The sequence below is a fragment of the Euprymna scolopes genome, chromosome 33, assembly GCF_053919585.1.
Source record: "Euprymna scolopes isolate OS-2025 chromosome 33, ASM5391958v1, whole genome shotgun sequence".
In the NCBI taxonomy this organism is placed as follows: Eukaryota; Metazoa; Mollusca; class Cephalopoda; order Sepiida; family Sepiolidae; genus Euprymna; species Euprymna scolopes.
The window spans coordinates 47400923-47423422 of record NC_136514.1 but is presented as its reverse complement, the minus strand read 5'-3'; the positions used below and the strand labels follow the sequence as shown (position 1 = coordinate 47423422).

The window sequence follows — 22500 nt, the reverse complement described above, 5'->3', positions numbered from 1 at the left end:
TTGCCGGGAACAATTCTTAGCTTTGAATTAGTTTCAGTTTTATACAAAAAAGCTGAACGAACACAAGACGGGCTGAAATAGCAAGAATTTTGTAAAAATCGACGTAAATAAATCTAGACACGACCCGCATTCCCAAATCATAGATATTATTATCTAGCGAGTATATAAACACTTTTAAGCGATAGTAACGACCCCGGGACCATCGGCGAAAAAAGCCTTTTCGAGACATACAATAATGCGTGCGCCGCATTTGCCTTTTATATATATAGACTAGCGGGAGGTACCGGGTGTTGCTCGGGTGTTTGGAGGTGTGTGTGGTTTTGGGTAAATCAAAACTCCGGTGGGGGGAGGGGATAAAAAAAAAAGTTTTGGTAGGTAAGTATGAGGATCGAACCCGAACCCTTGAGGCAAAGTTAGAAATTAAAGTGTGAAAAAAAAACATGCGACGTTAACCATTGGGCCACCGCGAAATACTAACGAAAACACGTTTGAATTGTTTAACTATCTAGAATTGGCAGGTGCACGTTTTAATGATTTAATGAGGTCAACTTTGACTGCGGGCTAGTATTTTATTTACTGTGGGAACGCTTTTTTTATTTTTATTTTCCCAAGATGTTGGGGGGGGGGGTTGACCTGCTCCCCATAAAAAGGGGATTGCCCAAATTTAATAGCAATTGTCTGATATAAGGAAAATATTTCCACATTGATCAAATCTGATTGCTTTCGAACATTTCCGGCAATCGCGACCGGAAAAATACAGCCAGAATTAGTGTCGCTTTTATTATACAAAAAAGCCTAATCCACATGCAGAGAGCGAAAAATGTTGAATATTTATCTTTTCGAAGTCGAGCAAATTAAATAGACAGGCGACCTCCGTTGTTAACTCGTAGATATTATGATTTATATGTGATATAAAAAGTTTTAAGAAGTTGTGAGCCGACCGCTTCTCGGAAAAAAGCCTTTTACAGACATATGCAAAAAGCAAACAAACATACATACATACACACATTTTCGCTTTTATATTTATAGATGACAGGTGAATTTTATATATATATATATATATATATGCGCATGGGTCAGAAGCTTCAAAATGAGGGTGGAGAGTTGTATGTTTTAGTTTCACTTTTAACTTCAAGTCGTATGTATATTTTTTTTAGTTTTGATCTCACTACTATATCATAGGTTCAATATAATAATCGCTATTGTCTCCATAATAATAAATACGCAATCTGCATGAATTAAAATATCATATTTAAGCATATCTTACGACCGAGTAAAGCCGGGTGGCCTACTAGTGTGTGTGTGTGTGTGTGTGTGTGTGTATATATATACATATAAATACTTCATTTAATCACATAAATTAATATACGAAGATATAATTTTATGCGTAAATTTTTCAGTATTTACTTTAACAGTGCTCAATACATAGATAGAGCTTGGTAGTAAGTTATAAAAATATATAAGGCAATTAAGCTACACAGAATATTCCACATTTTATTCTCGTGAGAATTCGTCAGGCTTATGCATACTTATGCATAAGCCTGACGAATTCTCACAAGAATAAAATGTGGAATATTCTGTGTAGCTTAATTGCCATATATGCATAAGCCTGACGAATTCTCACGAGAATAAAACGTGGAATATTCTGTGTAGCTTAATTGGCATATATATTTTCATAACTTATGCTAGAATCAATTTGTAGTAGTGATTTTTGATAGTACACTTCTATAGTGAGGCAATTGTTATCTTCGTTTAAAAATAGAGTGCCCCTTTCTTGGATGTTGGATGTTTCCCCACACTGACTTTGTGTCTAGCTCAACCTTCGTGGGGAGGCATGTAAATAGTGACATAGTTAACAACTTATGAAATAGATTGGTTTGTGGATCAGCTTTTCATCCCACATCTACATTTGTTCTAACATCTATAATACAAATCTCCCCTGTCTGTTTAAACCTATGGATGTATGTATGTTTGTATGTCTGCCTAAAACTTTCCACAGCGGCGGCGAATTTTCACAAGCTTGGTATCATTTTGAGGCTCGACCGTTCGGACGACAAATATCGAAAAATTGGCTAAAAACAGTAATCTCTTCGCCCTCAACTGGGCACTTTTCTACAGGAGGGGGTCACTTTTTTCGCCGATATTTTCGAAGGTCATCCTCTCTTTTTGATTGTCTAGCCATAATTTAAATCTACGATACTTCTGGTTTGGCGATGGACACAACGGCAAAGACATCACTTTTTTTTTTTCACATTCTTTAACTTCTTCGTGATACAGGTTCGAGCCTACCTGCCTTCTACGATTTTTTTTTTTTTTTGCTCAATATGCACCTCCAAAAAACCGGGCAACGCCAGACACCCTGGCTAGTATATAAAAATATAGCAACTAATAACAACATTTATACGTAAAACAGTAAATACATTTAATCGAAACAAACGTGCACGCATCCATACACACATTAGTGTTGGGACGATTAATTGCAATCGGGAATTGGAAAAATCTTAAGTTTTTAGCGTATCGGTATTAGAAAAGCGTGTCTGATTTCTGATTCCAAAAACAATTCTTTTCGTTGATTTTTCTTTTAAATATTTTTATATCTGGAGGAGATATTGTTTACTTGCAGGGGGGTAGGGGCATCGGGCCTTGCCTAATTTTAATTCACGCAGATTTTGTATTTATTATCACAGAGCCCATTCTCTATTGAATATGATATTGTACCTAATATATAATGCTGATTTCAAAGGTTTTAAAAAAATATATATTAGTTGGATGCTATCAGGTAGAATCGAAACCAAAACTAAATGTTCGCTACCGTTTGAGCTATCAACAAATAGATAAGAAAGATTTAAAATTAAACCACTTCAAGCTATGAATGAATGTGCACAGAAAGAAATATAAATATGTCAACAAGTACGCCTTATTAGTCTAAAGATTTTACTCGTTATAAACCAATCTTGGCGTATGATTACTATTTCCTGTTAATTTCAGTGTTATGTGACAGTTTATCGGTTAAATATTTACACACACACACACACACACACACACATACATCTACTGTTTTATTTGCATTGATTTTCGTGGTTCCATGAAAAGTCAGTATTCAATAATCTTTCTTGGTGGCAGTTTCAAGCAACCCTCGTTTCCTATTCACTTGTTGCTAACACCTCGTTGTCATTTCAAATACACTTCTCTCCGACACTATCCACATTGATCTGCCATTTATTTAGCTTTTCTGAATTACTTATTCTTTTGATTATTCGTTCTTAGTATATCCACAATTTTGAAGACGTACATATGGTCACTTCTACTTTACGGCTGCAAATGTTGGACAGTAACGAAGGTAGCTGAAAGTCGTTTGGAGGCAGCTGAGATATGTTTTTTTTTTTTTTTTAAGGAGAATTCTACGCATCTCATGGACAGAAAGGAAGAGAAACGAAGAAGTCATGCGTAAGGCAGAGTACAGCGGATTACTACTCAATACTGTCAACGCCAGTTAAAATTCTTTGGCCATTTACTGCGAGGTGGGGGGGGGGTGACTTGAAAACAGCTTGATGTTAGAAAAAAAAAAAAAAAAAAATCGCCAGAAAAAGACCAGAGGCGGTCAAAGAACAAAGTTCGCCGACAGCTTCAACATGTGTAAGGCAGAGTACAGCAGATCACTGCTAGTTATTCGGTCATTTAATGCAGGCGGACAGCTTGAAAAAAAAAAAAAAAAAAAAAAAGAAAAAAAAAGCTTCATATTAGGAAAAAATCGTCGGAAAAAAAAGAGCAGAAGAAGACAATGAACAAAGTTCACTGAAAGTCTTAACACGGTAACTGGAAACACAACTATAGATCCCATCAGAAAGACCGAATGCAGAGAGGACTGGAGAGACATGATCGCCGATATCTGCAATAAAACACACGCTCCTTCAGTCTTAGACAGACTAAGGATACTCACGAAGTGTTGTCTGCGCGTAAAATTTTTGTGGCAGGAGGTGTGCAATCTCCAACCACACCTCTCCTGAGACGACATTGTTAAATACGAGTGGCAAATGAAGTACAGGACGACTGGAAACAAATGCCGAGATAAGCGGAGAGCACATACAGCACCTAGAATTCCCAAATGGTCACCCATCTGGTACTAACCAGGCTCAATGTTGCTTAACTTCGGTGATCTGACGAGAACCGGTGTGTCAACACGATTATGCCGTATATGTCTGCAATAACAGACATGATAATTGAAGAACAAGAATATCTGGAAACCTAGATGAAGAAGGAGAAATATATCCATGGAAACCTAGCTTTCTCAGCCTCCATCTCGGCTTTGTACATTACTCTTCTTGCTTCCCTCTTTGCCTCCAGATACACGTCCTTCTTCACTAAACCTTTTATCCACTCACTCCTATGCTTCTGCTTTTCTATGATGCTAGCAAGCTACCCGGCATTGCCCGGTCGTAAAATACACTTAAATATGATATTTTAACTAATGTAGATGTAATAGAAAATAAGTCCTATAATAATAAATATATCCGCATGCATTGAAATATCATATTTAAGTGGATTCCTACTAATTTTGACCCATGTGCGCATGATCATGCGCTTACCTACTGGACTGGATGATACAGCACCTATCTTCGACAAATAGAGACCACGCCGAACTACACCAAGGCAAGTAAGAAAAATAAATGTATTGTCAAAAAAATTTTTTTTTAATTCTTGATGAGAGCTTTGTTATTCGCCGAAAATATAAATGAGTTTTTATTTAAATAAGAATGAATAAAAATATCGCACGTGTCTGATCTTCTGTCATGTTTGGAATTTCATTTTTTTCTGTGCTTCTAAAAAAGTGAATTTCTATTAATTTTTACATATATGTAAGCCTATTTTACGGCAAGCAATGCTGATCGGCCTGCTAAAAATAAAAAATAAATAAAAAAATAATTTTATATATATATATATATAACTACTTCATTTACTCACATAAAATTAATATACGAAAGTATAAATTTATGCGTAAACATTAAGTATTTACTTCAAAAGTGCTCAATACGTAGGTAGAGCTAGTTAGTTAGTTATAAAATATATATGGCGATTAAGCTACACTGAATATTCCGCGTTTCATCCGCATAGGCCTGAAGAATCCTAGAGTGGATGAAACGCGGAATATTCAGTGTAGCTTAATCGCCATATATATTTTATAGCTAACTATATATATATATATATATATATATATATATATCACAAGCAGGGTGACTCGACGTTGCACAGGATTGATGATGATCAACAAATTTTTTACACTCCCATATTTTTATATTGCCATTGAAATCAGTGAAATCTCCCATTTTTTAATCAAATCGATTGATTACCTGTTCTTGTTGGGGACCAGTTGCGGTGCAAGTATCATGCTTCAATTGAGCTCCAAACAGAAAAATTAATTTTGAATGCGCTCCTATCATATCAAAGAATATACTGCTGATTTTGCCTTATTGGCTGACCGGTGATAATGGTATATGATGAAAAATGGTATATGATGAAAAATGGTATATGATGAAAAAGTCAAGAATCATGACTCAATTGTGCTCTAAACAGACACATTCATTTTGAACGCGCCCCATCTTATCAAAAAACCTATTTTTGACTTTATATGCTGAGTCCTTCTACTTGTGTGGTGATAAAACTTCTCAAATGCACTTGTGATGTTAGGCTGTGTAAGAGTGTTAATTTTAGTCAAAATCGAACGTATCGTTCATTCTATAATCGGATTTTTTGATTAGCAATTTTTGATACTTATTGGAGGCATTCTGATACAAAATCTACCTAAGAACACCACCACACACATAAAGTACATTTGTGTTAAATCAAAAAACAATTGGCACAGTCGTTTCCGAGTTTATAAGGATAGAACACACACACACACAGAGACAAAGTTTCTTTAGACAAGATAACAAAAAAAAAACGCTAGAATATTGGAAAACCTGCAGTTTTTAGTGTATTGGTACTGGAAAAATTTCTGCCTAATTTCTGCTTCCAAAAACGATTCTTTTAGTGGATTTAAAAAAAAAAAATTTTGTATCTGGACGAGATATTGCTTACTAGCAAAGAACGACAAAACTGGGCAATTTTTTTACAGGGAGGGTCAGTTTTTTGCGCTGATATTTTTTGTAAGTCATTCAATCCTCGCGCCCACAACATTGCATAAAAGGTCTTATTTCAACCGCTTGTACCGTCATAATCACGTAGGCACATCGGTAAGACACTTTTTTCTTTTTTTTTCCACCTCTTTTTCCTCTGGCGTGTAACGCGTTCGAGCCTGCTTACAACTCATATTTTTCTTTTTTTTTTTTGCGCTTGCAATTTTCCTTTTTTTTTTTTTTTGTTCAACCAACACCCTTACACACACCTCCACTTCCTTTTCTGCCTTCGTGTCACAGGTTCGAACCTGCCTTCCTACTACAACTTTTTTTTTTTTTTGCTCAACACACATCTCCAGGCACCCAGGCTAGTTTTCTATAATATAAATCTCACCTGTCTGTTTAAATGTATGTATGTGTGTATGTATGCATGTTTGTTTGCCTAAAACTTTCGACAGGGTCGGCAGATTTTCACGAGATCGGTATCGTTTTGAAGCTCGACCCTTTGGACAACAAATATTGAGAAATTAGATAAAAACATTAATTCCTTCACCCTCAACTGGGCACTTTTCTACACGGAGGAGTCGCTTTTTTTCGCCGATATTTTCGAAAGTCATCCCCGCTTTTCGATTGTCTAGCCTTAATTTAAACCTTCGCCACTTCCGGTTTAGAGATGAACACAACGGCAAAGACGGCATGTTTTTGTTTTTTTTACATTCTTTTCCTCCTTCGCGGTAAAAGTTCGGGCCTACTTGACTAGTACTTTTTTTTTTTTGCTCAACACATACCTCTTAACACCCAGGCAATGACGGGCACTAAGGCTAGTGAGTACATAAGGTTGTTACCGTAGCTACTGCTGTTGCTGGCTGTTGTTCTTAGTACGGCTGCAATTGGCAAGTCGGCAGGAAGCGAAGCGTAACCATCAAATATTTACTTGTTTATGGCATCTGATGCATATAGGCACACATGAACCTACTTTAATGTATCCTATTTCTGACATCTACTGAATTATACAGTTTTTTTTTGTTTTTTTTTACTTATACTAAGCACTTACATTTACAGACACACACACACATCTCTCTCCCTCTCTTTCTCTCTCTCTCTCCCTCGTATACCTGATGCTACTAGATCAGGTTGTCTGAAGATATCGGCTTCCTGATTTAAATGCACCACACACTGATGTTACAATTTTTTTTTCCATTCCCTTTGCAAAACTCAATCATGTTATGCAAAGCACAAAACATGTTTGTTTGTTTTTTCCTACAAAATAACCAAACCAAACACCATGAATAAATATTTGAAGATATAAAGAACTTGAAACACAAAAACTTTTTTTTTTTTCAAAATTACTGGATTCGGAATTTAATAATGCTAAAACGGTTGCAATGCCATAAGACAAAATAACCAAACCAAACCACAAACAAGTCATATTGTCACTAAAACACAAGAGACTAGTGTGATAAGTGCCAGATTTATAGGGACAACCTTGGTGGGAAGTTTGGGTTTAAGTTGGTTGTTCGCATTACATTTGGCATAAAAAAGTTTGACATGGCACCACAAATAAATGCTTGAACTTATTAACGTGAAGCATAAAAGCTTTTACGAAAATGACTGAACCTGAAAAGGGTTGATATGCCATAAAACAAAACAACCAAACCAAACATCACTAATAAATATTTAAAGATATAAACAATTTGAAGCATACACCCTTTTTTTTTTTTTTTTTTGTTAAATTACTGGATTTGACATTAATTAATCCAAAAAGGGTCGATATGCCGCAAAACAAAACAAATCTCTCATATATAAGAGCCGGTGTTAAATTCTCACTGATTGTTGTTTTGTGCCAGCTGAAATGAATGACTCCCACCTTAAAGAAAACCCCTTGCTTTAATAAACTCCTAGAAGTATCCAGATCTAAAATGAAAGACTGTTTATCTCCCTCAAACCGTGGGAAGATGTGACACAATGGTCGGAAAGTAAGATTGAAGAGCAAGTGCCCTAGAGGAAGAGCACTCTATCTTACAAAAAATGTTCGGGTAGCCCATTCGGCATTTTATAATAGGGGCGCCTTGGGCAAATAACAACTAATAACTAAACAAATAATTAACCCTTTACCGAAGAGAGAAGGCAAAGCCTGGGAAGGTGGACCTCCTAGAATTACACAAGAACAGCAACATACTGCAGGGGAGAAAAGGCCATTTAAAAATTGGCCTAGACTTTGTTGGGTGCTGAGAAAGAAAAAAAAAAAACAATCCTGGCTGAATGGCAGATTTATATTCAATCTGTTACTAAGATTGCTGGAAAAAAATGGCTAGATTATTCCACTGCACCAAAAAGGTTTTTTTTTTTTTTTTTTTTTACATAGGAGTCACCACTTATCAAGGCCCAAAGGCCACTCGAGGATAAGGGTTATAGAGTGTACAGTAGTCAATGGGATAATATTGTAGTAATCATTAGTAGTGGAAATTTCGTAACTTGGATTACTTAAGGGGGGGCGGTTCATCAAGAATTTGTTTATGTTGGACTTGAAGACAACCAAGTTGTAGTCAGGCGTGCAGTTCTAAGAAACAAGCTTTCTTCATGGAATCTACGTTTTGATTTAGGCACGGATAAAGAGTGGTGAAAATTATTGACAGTGGTTTCAGCTAGACGGGTGTTTTTCGTGAAAGATTGGCAGGGGGGGGGCAATCTTCAGTACCTGGCTCCTGATGCAACCCCTTACTTATATATTCAGATATGCTCTAAGATGGAGTATTGCTGTGGCATTTGGGAAGGTGTCTCTTAAAGCACTTCTTGTCCGTGTTTGGATATTTGCAATCTATTTATTTATTTATTTTTTTCAATTTTCTCATCAGTTTGTTTAAGTTGGGGATGAAACATCCTTCTGGATATCAGACATTCGCCCGCTCACTCATATATTGCAATTAAGAGATCTTTTTAAGATTCTACCCGTCCCTTTAAGTGTAATCGTTTGGATCCCCCTTGCACTTGGTTCACCGGGTATATTTGTCAGGTAGTTTTTGAAATTCTTTTTTATGGGTGCTGTTGGTCTTATAATAACTGGAATGATAAAGATCTTCCTAAGATTCCAGTTTCTTTTCATGTTGTGCATACGACCTTGGTATTTCATTATCCTTTTTCCTCTCAGCTCTGTTTAACGTAGCATCGTTAGGGGACACCGACTTCAGTATCACAAAAGGCTACGTTGTTTTAAACATTTTTATGGTATGATAAATACAGGGTGATCCCCAAAACAACAAAACTCACATTTTTTTTTATTGTATAAAACTTAATTTTAATTATTTTCATTTCTCTTTTAGAATATAATTGTCAACCATGTACACAATATATTGAAAAGAAATTCTTCCCCAACATGTCATGGGTAATCAAGTAAAAAACATGTTTTGCTTGGAGTCTTATTTTACCAACAAATCACACACTGTAGTGCAAGTCAAATTTCTGAATATAATAGAGATTTCGTTTAGATTTATACAAATTTTATTATAATTTCAATTAGCAAACAATAAATCAAATTCTTTGAATAGTTGACCAAATTCGAAATGAATTTTTAAAAAATACTAAATCATTATACAGGATGACCACTCCCCCCCCCTTCACCCCCCCCCCCAAAAAAAAACAAAACCGACATTCTTTTATATAAAACTGTTAATCATTTCTTTTCCGTTTCTCTTTCAGAATATAATCGTCAATGTTATGTACAACATACTGGAAAAATATTTTTCCAACATATCATGAACAGTTAAGAAAAAAATGTTTTGCATGGAGTCCTATTTTTCCAACAAATCATATGCTGTAGTGCAAGTCAAATTTCTGAACAAATTTTAATATCGCTATGCGCCATTACAAAGCAAGATTTCTGATTGGGTTCAGAAATTCAGATAGTTTAGAACTGTACAAAATGTAAATTTTAAAGGATTCTAAAAGATACTCCTTCGGGTAGGAGAGGAAGTGCTAGGACAGAAAGGAAGACTGATGCTGTAGGGGACTCAATGGCGACGTGTACAAAATTATCTTGACCGCCGCAGTGCCATTTGGTGCATATTTTAGACAGAAGATAATTTTTAAGCAAAGTGATCAATATAACTGAAACGTTATAAGAAATGATCAGACAAACGTTAAACTATTATTATATTGAATGATAGTCAATCAACGTTTTTTCTTGAAAGCTTTTTTCTATATACAGAATGACCCTCCCACATAAAAAAAATAAATAAATAAATAAATAACAGAATCACAATGAAGAAAAACAAAGCCCACATATTTTTTTTACATAAAACTGTTAATTTTAATTTGTTTCTTTTCTCTTTTAAAATATGATAGAGATTTTGTTTAAATTTATAAAAATGTTATTATAATCTCAACTAGCAAACAATAAATCAAATTCTTTGAAATGTTGACAAAGTTCGAAATGAATAATAAAAAAAAAATACTAACTGCAAACACTTGTGCCCCCACTACGTAGACACCCTCGACAAACCCGACAGGCAGCTAAATCCCACCCCCACACAGTAGAGATCCCTAGATGTAAAAGATCTTTCTACTCCAGTAGTTTCTTCCCCAGAACCGCTAGGCTCTAGAATTCCATTCCAGGTTCCTGCTTCCCTAACTGTACTGACATGCAGAAGTTCAAGTGCAACGTGAACCGACATCTTGCTGCCCAAATCCCAACATAGTGCCCCAGTAGTTGCTGCCCCTGATAGCAGCCCCCTACACCAAAGTGGGAATGTGCCTTGTTTGGGGTGAAAATGTAATAAAAAAAAAAAAATAAATAAATAAAAAAAGGATGACCACTCCCACCCCCTTCACCCCTCAAAAACAAAATCGACATTCTTTTATATAAAACTTAATTTCTCTTTCAGAATATAATAGTCAATGTTGTGCACAAACATATTGGAAAAATATTCTTCCCCAACATGTCATGAACAATTAAGGAAAAAATGGCGATCTATTTTACCAACAAATCATGCACTGTAGTGCAAGTCAAATTTCTGCGAATGTTTCAATATCGCTATGTGACATTACAATAATTTCAATATCGCTATGTGACATTACAATAATTTCAATATCGCTATGTGACATTACAATAATTTCAATATTGCTATGTGACATTACAATACTTTCAATATCGCTATGTGACATTACAATAATTTCAATATCGCTATGTGACATTACAATAATTTCAATATTGCTATGTGACATTACAATAATTTCAATATCGCTATGTGACATTACAATAATTTCAATATCGCTATGTGACATTACAATAATTTCAATATCGCTATGTGACATTACAATAATTTCAATATTGCTATGTGACATTACAATAATTTCAATATCGCTATGTGACATTACAATAATTTCAATATCGCTATGTGACATTACAATAATTTCAATATTGCTATGTGACATTACAATACTTTCAATATCGCTATGTGACATTACAATAATTTCAATATCGCTATGTGACATTACAATAATTTCAATATTGCTATGTGACATTACAATAATTTCAATATCGCTATGTGACATTACAATAATTTCAATATCGCTATGTGACATTACAATAATTTCAATATCGCTATGTGACATCACAATAATTTCAATATCGCTATGTGACATCACAATAATTTCAATATTGCTATGTGACATTACAATAATTTCAATATCGCTATGTGACATCACAATAATTTCAATATCGCTATGTGACATTACAATAATTTCAATATTGCTATGTGACATTACAATAATTTCAATATTGCTATGTGACATCACAATAATTTCAATATTGCTATGTGACATTACAATAATTTCAATATTGCTATGTGACATTACAATAATTTCAATATCGCTATGTGACATCACGATAATTTCAATATCGCTATGTGACATCACTATAATTTCAATATCGCTATGTGACATTACAATAATTTCAATATCGCTATGTGACATTACAATAATTTCAATATCGCTATGTGACATTACAATAATTTCAATATCGCTATGTGACATCACAATAATTTCAATATCGCTATGTGACATTACAATAATTTCAATATTGCTATGTGACATTACAATAATTTCAATATCGCTATGTGACATCACAATAATTTCAATATTGCTATGTGACATTACAATAATTTCAATATTGCTATGTGACATTACAATAATTTCAATATCGCTATGTGACATCACAATAATTTCAATATCGCTATGTGACATTACAATAATTTCAATATTGCTATGTGACATTACAATAATTTCAATATCGCTATGTGACATCACAATAATTTCAATATCGCTATGTGACATTACAATAATTTCAATATCGCTATGTTACATTACAATAATTTCAATATCGCTATGTGACATTACAAAGCAGGGTTTCTTATTGGGTTCAGAAATTCGGAAAGTTTGCAAGATTGCAAAATGTAAATTTTAAAGGTTTCTAAAAGACACTCCTTCGGGTATGGGGAGCGATTGCTATGACAGAAAGGAATATTGATGTTGTATGCGACTCAGTGATGACATGTACAAGTCTGACTCCAACATCACGGTGCCCATTTGAAGCATGTTTTAGACAGAAGATATATAAACTGTAGTATGCGTCCAATTTTGAAGAACGTTTCAATGTTGTTATCTGTCATCAAAACACAGGATTTTTGATTGGGTTCAGAAATTCAACGTAAACAAGTTCTTCATAAGCCGTCCCCTTTAAGTAATCCAATTTACCAAATTTCCACTATTAATGATTACCTCGATATTATTCCATTATTACACTCATTAACCATTATCCTTGAGTGGCCTCCAAGCTTTGATAAGTGTAAAAAAAAAAGTTTGGAACTGTGTAAAATCTACATTCTAATGGTCTAATGGACAACTATTCAGAGAGTGAATTCTAGGACAGTAAGGAGCAGTGATGCTGTAAGAAACGATGCACATTTAAAGCATATTTTAGGCAAGATGACTTTTCTCTAATATTTCGTATAATAGTTTTTCTTATTTTCTCCGCACCTTGATGTTTGGATACATGTTTTATTCGTTTGTATACTTCTTTTTGGTTCTAAAATACAGGGTGATTTAAAAATAATTTTTTTTTAATAGAACCTGCAATTCTTTTATATAAAATCGTTAATTTAAATTTTTTTTTTCTTTTTTATTTCAGAATATAATATTCAACGTTGTGCACGACATACTGAAAAAATATTCTTCCTCAACATGTAACATGTAAGAAAAAGGTTTTGCGTAGAGGCCTATTTTACCAGCAAATCATACAAAGTCAAATTTCGGAAAACATTTCAGTGTTGCTATGCCCCATTAAAAACCAGGATCTTTGATTGGGTTCAGAAATTCAGAGCAAAATCTAAATTCTAAAGGCACTTATTTGGGTTAGAAAGTCTGTGCTAAGCCGGAAAGGACCATTGATGCTGTACAGATCTCAGTGACACTGAGCCCTAAGAAATCATTTCAACGACTTAGTTAAAAGCTGGGAATCTCTGAAAATTTTTGCGACATGTTCTTACACTAGACCTTGATTTATCTCAGTAGAAAATCCGGTACTTGTACAGTTTAATCAAGACATTAAAAAACGAAAACATCGAAAAAAGTTTAAATTGTATGTATCCATTATGGAACGGCCCTGTCGGTGGGGCATTAGAATACACCGACTGCCCCCCCCCCCTGCAGAGGGTAAAAGTCCCTCAATGGGGGTCCTGGATATGACCTTAAACTATATCCAGTGGTGAGGCCCCAGCTTGTGGGCTTTGGGGAGTGTGGAGCCACCCTTTAATTACCATTGCTCCCAGGTTCACTCTGATCCGGAGTGGTAGTACCTGTTAGGGTTCCAACTATGGGTTAAATAGAAACCGACTGGAAAACAACAAATATATTCTATTAAAAATTTTTCTTCAAAATCTTTGGATTCAGCATTAAATAACCCGAAAAGGGTTGATATTTCTATCCGTAAATTGTCTCCAACTGTCGCAAAACCCACGATCACACCTAGAACTACCCATAAAATAACTAAACATATATCTAGTCCTTTTGCTCCTGTTTACTGCCACACCTTGATTAACAACCCTATTTTAGTTCCCTTTGTGTGTTTTGGTGAAAAACTTCTCCCCTGTTCTACTGATAAACCTATTCCTTCTTTTTTGTTATATGTGTTTTTTTTTTTAATTTCCAACATTTGGGGGGGGGGAGGATCGATATTATCACAATAGTTAGATGACACTCTATTGTTTCAGAAATGATATTCTCCTCCACAAATATGAGAATGAAATATTTTTTAAGATGGAGTATGCTGCCACATCTGGAGAGGTGCCGCTCAGAATATTTTCTTGCCTTGATAGAGTTCAACGCCTATTTAGCAATCTAATGAGGGATGATCTGTTCTGTTCCTGACAGCTGCCTTTGTACTTTATCGTTATTTCCATGATAGGTGCTCGACTGAGCACCACTAATCTCTTGTATCTTCTCACAAGGCACTCACATCTGCGGAAGTGCCACTCAAAATACTCTTTCTGAAACAGAGTATGGCAGCTATATGCAAATGCTGAGCCGTGTGCAAAGTGACATCATCGTAACGAAAAAGAAAACGACTATAAAAAAGAAAAATGTGTGCACTGCCCAACGAGGACATTCAAGAGGACAGAGGTTAGAGAAAAGGCGCATGTTTATGCTTTATTTGGGAAAAGTACCTGGAAATAAATATCGTTGTTACCAAAAAAAAAAAGAAAAAAAAAGAAAAAAGGAGTGGAGTTATTACTTGGTCTATGTTCCTTGCGACATACTCTGCTACAACGTGTTGGGTTCTGAGTGTCTACATGTTAACACATGTGTAATGTTACATTTCTTACCTTGGCAGAGTTCAAAATCGATTATACAATTAAGAGAGGGATGTTATCTTCTCTTCAACCACCGAAGAGACTTTGCTAGTCTTTCTCTATTCCATCGTTATTTCCATAAAAGATGCTCGACTGAGCACCAATCTATAGTTTCTCCTTGTAAGGTAGTCGCAGAAAGAACTCATCCGTCTACCACAACTGCAAAGAACATTCCTTTCTGCCACAGTATGCTTAACATCAGAAGGAACGTCCATAAACAGAGCTTCTTTCTAAGAACTTGCCATCTGTAGAACACACTACCAAGGAACTGCTTCCCTGCAGATTATAACATTGCCATCATCGAATCCAATGTCACAATAAACACTTGTCATAAACCGGCATCATAAGGAATCGAATTCTTTTAGCACATTCATTTTCAATCCTCTCTCAATATTCTTCACCATTCCCCTGACAATTTGTAACAGTCATTACATGCCAACAGTCCAAACACACACATTGCATGCAGACAGTTCCAAGGAAACAAAGACAAGGAAAGAATTTTTACTCGCTTTTTTTTTCAATTGAAACAGCAGACATTTATTTACAGGTACTTCTAGAATAACGCCTTGTCTCTTGTTCAAAAGTCATCTCGTATTCCAATGTGCTTAACAAGACTGCAGTCTTGAACATGTGGTACTTTGTTTTTGTCCGGCCATGTTTAGGACACGTTTTTTTCTTCCAGTTGCTCTCTGGTCATGTGTGTAACATGTCTATTTCTGTCCTGTCGTTTTTCTTATATTATAATCTTTTTCTTACCGTCTTCCCCGCTGTGACGTCACCTCTCACACGGCTTAGTCATTTGCAGACGTCGGCTGCTGCTGCTGCTGCTGCCATATGTGCATACACGCTCTATTACAAATATATGCATCTCATCAACCCTTATCGTTAGATTATCTGACAAAAATTCAGGTCGCATCGGACGAATCAAGGACTTCTAAAATGCAAGTGTGTTACTAGCGTTAACAGAAATCAATTAATCAATCAATCAATCAATCAATACAACTCTACTAAAACGGAACAGATACTTTATTTGCAACACAAAACCCATCTACACTGAACAATGTAAAGACGAACGGCAAATATCACCATCTATAATTAGTTATTTACAAATGGCAGTCGAAGGCTTTTCATCCTTCGAGGCAATGCCAGTGAGACACAGCTCGTAATTAATCATCTTCTAATGATTAAAATACTATTTGTATTTAGGCTGTAAGAAAGTGATTTTTTTTTATTTGAGTTATGTCCCTTTGTTTGATACAGCGTTAGGACACAAACTGTGTTCAAAAAGTTTGGCCGCTGATTTGGGCTCATCTCTAGCGAAGCCAATGACACACATCTAGCAGCAGCGGCATCAACACATATGCAAATGACCAGACCCTGGTGCAAGCATGACGTCACAACAAGATTGAAAGAAGAGACTGTATACCCATTAACCCTTATCCTCGAGTGGCCTCCGAGCCTTCATAAGTGGTGACTCCTGTGTAAAAAAAAAAAAAAAAAAAAAGCATGTGTACACACAGGAGGAGAAAAAGCATGTGTCGAAATGACAGGGTTTTTTTTTAACCACATAGTGGATGACAAGAACTTTTAAAACAAGACGCAAGACGTGCAAATCCTCCGGACTTTTGCAAGATATTCGGGCGATCTTCAACTGTTAAATGCATAACAGCTGGTTATAACTGCAGGCTAAAATGAAACTGTTAATCTACCCAGAGATGGGAAAAGCAAAAATGTTACCATATTGTTGCTGGTTTAGAAAATATATGGCAGTGGTTTAGTGATGAAGTGACCGATAATAAGCACCTTTTCTTTCAACTGGAAAAAAAGAAATTGTGTCAAACTTCTTTACTTTGTTTTTTTGATTCCATAGGGGTTTAAGCAGACAAACAAGACACTATGAAAAGAAAGATTGTTAAACGCCAACATCGGATCAAATAACTATGGTCATTTCTGTCTAAAATGATTCCATCTTTGATCTAGTCATTTTTTTTTGGCATGATCACATTAACATACCGGTTGTCATTAGATCATTAAATGAGCCTGGCAAGTATCAGATGGGTGGCCATTTGGGAATGATAAATGCTGTATAACATCTTCCCATGACCAGGATATACATACGGCTGGAGACCTCTTGTGAATTTGATATTCCCTGCAAACTTTCTCTTTTGGAGGAAAACCGACATAGCTTGAACAGGACTAATACCACATCAGGTATTTCCGGTTCGATAATAAATTGTTTGGTAGTAAAAAAAAAAGAAAAAGAAAAGATACTGATGCTTTTGTTCTTTGATTGCGTTCAGAAATGCCTTCCCATGGGACAGAGTTAGACACCAGGGTCGTTTTTTAACGTGGAGAAAAGGTACAAAAATAAAAATTGTCTCAGTCGTGAAGGATTTCTCCTCCACTGAAAGAGAACTAGAAATGGAAGTGTCGCATCTGAAGAACAGACACTACACTTTGATCTTGGCCAAAATGGATGCTTTTGTTCATGTTGTTTTTAACGGGGGGGGGGGGAATTTGATGGTCTCGGGGGGGGGGGACTTGTTGTCACTCAGATTCCAGTAAACACTGAGCGATAATTGAGAATTACTTAAGTGAGAACTCCTAGTGAGTAAAAACACAATAATACCTGTCTGTGATGATTTCAGAGTTAATTATAGCAAATAGATTTTTTTATTTTTTTTTATTTCATGGCCTTTTATTCTCTGAATGAAAGTCTTATGTTTTGTACTTTAATGTGATGGGAACCTTAGAAGCCAGGCGTGACCCAGAAAAATAAACTGTATTTTTTAATTCAGCATGCAAAATAAAAAAAAAAAAAAAAAAAAAGAATACAAAATCAGTTGATAAACACTTGACTGTTAAAAAAAATGTTTTGAAATACAGACTAATGCTATGAGGACGATTTCGATTTCTGGCAAGTATTTAATGACATTTGACTTGAAGATGATGATCTTATAGTCTTTTTTCATGAGGAGGGTGGAGATTACCACTTATCAAAGCCCGGAGGCCACTCTAGGATAAGGGTTATTAAGTATTCGGTGGATGCTGAGAGAACATGATCAGTTATGGTGGAATTTGATTATTTAACAGAACGGCTCAACAGGAACTTATTTACATAAGATTTGAAAACGACCACGTTATAGTTAGCTGGGAAGCAGCCTCACAGCATTGTGTTCCACCGATAGACAGTTCTAGGAAAGAAACCCTGAAATTTTCGTTTTATTTTTGGCACAGATAAAGAGTGAGGGAAATTGTTGACAGTTGTTGTAGTTAGATGAGTACTGGTTGTGAACGATTGACGGGGTGGGGGACCATAGATTGGGTCTCAGGTGAGGACCTACCATAAAAGTTATGATAGAACAGAGACAGACTTGCAATCTCTCCTGAGAGAAAGAGGAAGCTTACAGGGAAGCATTCCTGTGGTAATGTGTTAAAAAGGTAGCAGTGCATTATCTATAATATACCATAATCACATTGGCACACAGGTCCTCGGTAGATCACCAAAGTTAAGCAATGCTGAGCCTGGTCAGTCCCATAAGAGTGACCATTTGATAATACCAGACGCTGTATGTCAGAGAGGGTTGACACTTTATATAGTGTCCAGAAAAATTTTTTTTAAAGAATCGTTTTTGGAATTGAAAGGTTTTTAGTTCTCTCCCACTTCAAGAATTTAAACACCAACGTCAGAAAGTGGAATCAAAAAGTCAATGCCTCTGAAGGGGAAGGAGGGGCACTGACCTGTAAAAAGTGCCTGGACAGCCTTATTGGTATTTCTCAGTAAGAATGTCTCAGGCGATTAGCAATAAACTAATCCCTTCTCAAAGAGAGAAGGCAAGGCCTGGGAGGGTGGACTTTCTAGAACTGCACAAATAAACAGGGATTGTATCATTACAGGAATGGTCTAATCTGTTGATTTTGGGAGCTGAGGATAAAAATCCCCAGCCGGATTTTTGGAATTAAAAATGAGGCTCAATTTTTTCAGATTCCAATACCTTAAATAGCTCTGATTTTTCCGATTCTCGATTCCGATTAATCGTCCCAACACTAGTCTCAACACCAATGCACTTTAAGGTCATATCAAGGACACCTACAGATCTGGTAGAAACTTTTGTTATAAAAATAAATACTTTTATTTTTTCAAGATTCATCTGAGAACTGTATCAGACAGCAGATATCGATTACAACCTCATAAATTATGCCCCTCCCCCCTTTACCTTGTTTATATATTCATGAAACTTCCGAAATCTGATAGCCAGACACTAAGAAGGTGATATCTTATTTTGGAACTTCGCTCAAGTATGTTATTCAATTGGTTGCGTTTATAAATGTAAGCTGCTTTGAGTTGACAGTGGCTAACGATACAGACTAACAATTTGGGTGTTCGAATCCAACCTGTTCCACAAAAACATTTTGACTTTGGATGTTGGCAACATTAACACAGTCCCAATGTCTTTCTAGAAAGGATTCCAATTGTGGAATTTGATATAATGAATCCGAGTACACTTGGGTCCTTCCGCCTTACAAGATAAGCCAGTAACTTTCCTCATACCCCATCTGTGCTCAAAACTAAACAACAATTCCACGAGCAGAGTTTCTTCCCTAGAGCTGTCCATCTATGGAACACAATACCATTTGTCTGCTTCCCAGCTGATGATAACATGGTTGTCTCCAAGTCTAATGTGAATAAATTCCTATTGAGCCATCCATTTAGATAATCTTACCCTACCCAAGTTTTTACCATGACTGATGTGGTCTCACCACTTATTTAGCACAACCCCTATCCTTGAATGGCCTCTGGACCTTGATAAGTAGTGCCCTTCTAAGTAAAAAAACAAAACAAAACATAAATACCGATTGTTAGAGCCATATATGACAGACATCTAAAAGGTATGCAATCTTCACGCTAGGAATACCAGTTTCGACCACAAACATTCCTTCAGTAAGGCCATTCACAAGATTATTACTTGAAACTGTGGCAACTACTTGGAATAGAATGGAAATAGCATTAACCCTATGTAGGTTTAACCAGCTTCGTCCAAAGGAGGAAGTTCCATGGGAGTATGAAATTTACAAGCAGTCCCCAGTCGCATGTATATGCCCATTAGGGAAGATGACGACGTTAGGTTTTTGCAACTCTTGCAGCGCCTGGAACTCCCAAATTGGTCACCCATCTGGTACTGACCAGGCTCAATGTTGCTTAACTTTGGTGATCTAACGAGAACCTGTGTGTCAATGTGACTATGCCATACATAACTACTTCAACCGGTATATATATATATATATATCCCCTTGGCAGGACATATGAGAAACAATAGAATCATTGGATTCATACGAAAATGCTGACCTTTAAATGTAAGTTTATTCACGTTCTTATTTAGAAAATTTGTCTTCTCGGACAGGTTTTCATTTCATACTTTGCTTCACTTTTCAAACTCGAGTAATGATAGCAAAATCAATTGCATTCTTTTGTGCAACAGGCCATAGCCGGACATTTCAAGCGTCTTAATTTTCTTTTTTTTTTTTTTGTGCTGCAAATGATGGAGATAGCGAGACAAGACCTCTTTTACCAAAGGCTGATGGCTGACCCTGGTTGACCCCTGTCATGGCTGGAGTGCCACTTCCAAAGATAAAGTTTACACCATTGTTTACGCCTCCCTGCTTAGTGTATAAAAGTGCTGAGGGGCCCCTTTTATCCTGCATGCTGGCCTGCCAGTGTGTACGTTTGTTTGTATTCATATATCTATCTCATACAAGTTCCTAATTGTCTACGGCTTTTTAATTTTTTTAACTAATAAAAGCTGTCCTATATTAATGGAGAGAGCGGCCCTGTCTGAAACTCAAAAGACATGCTAGATGGCTTGAGGAGACAACGCACCATATTTTTAAAAATCTGATCAGAGTTTACTTTAAACAAAAAGTACCCTCATGTCAGGACCCCAGACAAGCCTCTATGCAAGGATATTGAAGACACCCAAGTATCTTGTATCTTATAGGTGTTCATAAGTGAATGCATGCTAATGTGCATTTGGATCACGTTACATGTCGCATTTTAATTAATGTACTTATATTCATGCCTTGGGAAAAGTAAAGGCTAAGGAAGTAAACCCCAACAAAATATCCAGTTTGGAGTCCCAATAGATGGATGATGAAGCTCTGCAATACCTTTTCTGACAACTCCTGCAGCTGTCCTGGTTCCGACCATATTGGCTTACTTTTTTTATTGGACTTTGTTTACAATACCGAAAGATAGACCCTGGTAACTTGTCAAACTTAGACCTCCTTATCACTCGTCCAAGCCTGCATCTGGAAAGCTAATTCCAGCTTCGAACAATATAGCCACAGCAGATTCTGCAGTACACCAGACTAGATGCAGAATGCCACATATTAATTTAGTTATACAATTAGAAACAATTTATATTATTTGGATTCATCGGACTACTGTTCTCATCTTGAATGTGATTTTCACAACGTTTCGGTCAATGTAACCTCCAACCATCTTCAGGTGTATCTTGTTGAACTTGGGAATGTTTCTGTTGAACTCAGTCATTGGGACAGAATTTCAAATGGAACTCTTTATTTACTTCACGGGGGTAGCATGCTCTTGTTTCGTCAGCCATGACTAGATAGGGGTCTTAAGTAATTTGCAATTGTATTTTTCAGTCACCGACACTGAGGATTAAACCTTCAACCTTCAGGAGAATATCACTTTTTCTCTGACTTTCTTCAGGTGATTAACCACGACAGGATAGGAATGCTAAGTTTTAACTGTATCCCCAATAATAACTGCCTCACATATTTGTTGTTGTCTCCATGTCTTTGCCAATTAATCCTATGGCCTGCTTTGAGTAGGATTGAAACCGCAATCTTCAGACAATGCTCAGCTGTAACTGTAAAAATTCAATGCTTCTATTCACTGTGTCATGCGCGTTGAATCTCTATGGTTCCAACTGAGTACTGTCTGAAGATAGTGGTTTCAATCCTACCCAAACTCCGCCAGGGGATTAGTTGGCCAAAACGTGGTGAGACGACAACAGCAACTATGGAAGGCAGTAACTACTGGGGATACAGTTACGAGACTCAACATTCGTAACCCGTCGCGTTTAATCACCTGAAGAAGGCCAGAGGAAGTGTTGTCCAAAACGTGGTAAAACAACAACGATCATGAGGATGAGGATAAATAAATATACAAAGGATTCCATAAAAAAATGAAGCACGATTGTTTCATTTTTTGACAAATCAACTGAAAAAAAGCAACAAAGAAAAACAGAAGATTCAAATAATCTATACAAATAAAACAGTAGATGTATGTATGTGTGTGTGTCTGCGTGTAAATATTAAACCACTAAACTCTTAAACGACTGGTCACGCAACACTGAAATTAACAGAAAATAGTAATGATATACCAAGGATGGTTTTATAACTAATAAAATCTTTGTTTGGATGGATAAATAACACGTACAGTTGAAATGCAAAATGTTTAT

At 36.1% G+C, this 22500-nt stretch overlaps 1 protein-coding gene and 1 pseudogene across 2 annotated transcripts in view; both read right to left on the bottom strand.

Moving 5' to 3' along the window:
- The window catches only part of LOC145258207 (uncharacterized), a 369722-nt gene that overhangs the window by 188097 nt on the left and 159125 nt on the right, over nucleotides 1-22500 (bottom strand). The window lies entirely within an intron of this gene.
- Nucleotides 4081-4197, bottom strand: LOC145258490 (5S ribosomal RNA; annotated as a pseudogene).